We start from the raw sequence: 2,003 nt of genomic DNA, 5'->3' as shown, positions 1-2,003 counted from the left end.
CTGGTACAAGTCTGTATCATTCAGTAATATTATTGTTTTAAATGTGGTTCAGGTGGGTTTCTTTGACTAAAACCCAACACACAAACGGATGGATGGTGTTGGTGAGTATATTTACGCAAACCACCTGTGGGACAGGTAGGTAAGCAACAAAGGTGGAAGGTACATAGCGATCGGAACAGGTAGACACAGCAGAGTACAGGTGTGGCGCGATATTGAAACTGGCTGAGAGTTGATCCATCGGAAATGGAAGTTTAGAAGTTGCAGTTAAACGCACTTTCTTTACAAGAATTCACAGTAATTTTAAAATATACTTGAAATTAGTGTTGTGAGCATGAGTTGATGTATATCTATTGCAATTATTAAGGTTGAAGGATTCGATAATCATCATCTTGAAAATTCAAAATCAGTTTTCTCGTTCAAAACAGAACATTCGGCTTTGAAAATGTATTCAGTGTACTCTATTCTCCATCCACAATACAGTTAATACATTTTCACTGTGAAATTTTCAGTGTTGGACGAAAAAACTGCTTCGGAATTTTCAATGATGACGATTTTATCAATGACGGATCCTTCAACCTTAATTTCGTTCTTTTCATTTTCATTCATTTATTAAGTTCAACATCAAATTCATGATAACAATGAGTCAGGAATACTTACTGGGTTTGCAGATATACAACAACACTCGCTGACTTTTCGAACCCTTTTCCAAATGTGAGTTCTTCCATCGGAAGTGAAGTAAACCCGTGGGCAGGCTTGACAGAAACTCCCTCGCGAGAAAATGAGGAAGCGATTTCGGCGATTTTCTGAGTGAAAATAAAACTCAGAAATCACAACGCAAATCCTCAACAGCACCGAGCGCGAGCTTGCCGCGCAGCGAGGAGATCGTCCAACACTCATAATTGCTTGTTGTGTTTCTCACGTCCACTCACACTCAGAAAGCTCTCGCGAGTTCCACTCCCACACAAAGAAAGGCTCTCGAGGCGAAAATCGCACTCAAAAACCCGAAATAATCATCGGCTCTTTTTTCGTTCCCCTCTTCCTCGCTCAGTTTTTATTGCCTCTCTGTTTGGGATTCGTTCGCTCCCTCGCGACGAGGCAAAAGCAAAACACCGCTCGAGAGCATGTTGCAAAACTCTTTTGGGTCCCGAGATGAACTAGTCTAGGGTTGAAAATCTCGTTAAAACAGGCACAAAAAACCTGCTCTAAGCAGAATACTCTCTTCAAATGAGTCAAATCAGTTTTGTACTTTCCAAACTGTTAAACTGTGTTAAAGGTACGGAACTGAGTTCGCTCATTCGAACACTCGCTAGTTCACGCTCCACTTGTTCCACTCACTGTGCTCTACGCGTTCTTGTGTCAATCGTATTCGTTGTGAACACCAACTTTGGAGGGTCCTTCTCAAGCATAGACCATGTCTTGTGGCCGCAGGGGACCACGCTTTCGCAGTTCGGGGTACCAGGAGATCTCAGGGGCGTTTGATGGGGTCTCAGGGACCTCTCATGAGGCTTCAGAGGGTTGATGTCTCAGGGATCTCCAAGAGAATTCAAGCGGGTGTCAGGGGCGTTTCAGGAAGTTTTATATGCTTTTCGGTGGGTTTCAAAGGCTTTACAAGGGTCGATGTTGGGGGTTCCGGAAGGTCTCTGGTGCGTAACCTTGTGAAACCTGTAACGCCCCGTCAAACCCTAAGCTTTCTTGAAATCGCCTTCTTCAATTAAAAAATGGCGGATATCGGATTCTGACATGAATTCACTGACCCAGGTTCGAAAATATTCATATGGTACGTGTACGGGTACACAATTTTATGCCACTAAATTTTGTTCCACTGCAGTGCTCTGCTTCATTTGGTGGTTGAGACCCTCGAAACACACAATCCAAAAATCAATGTCTTCACTTCGTCACACTTCCGGTTCTTTAACTATCCGCATGTCCCGTTTAAAGTTTTCGGAACCACCGGTATATCATTGGTTCACTAAATTTGTCAATCCACTACATTTTTGTCGTAT

Source organism: Aedes albopictus, chromosome 2 (assembly GCF_035046485.1).
Source record: "Aedes albopictus strain Foshan chromosome 2, AalbF5, whole genome shotgun sequence".
Taxonomy (NCBI): domain Eukaryota; kingdom Metazoa; phylum Arthropoda; class Insecta; order Diptera; family Culicidae; genus Aedes; species Aedes albopictus.
The sequence above is the reverse complement of the archived record's forward strand: the minus strand, read 5'-3'. Positions refer to the sequence as shown.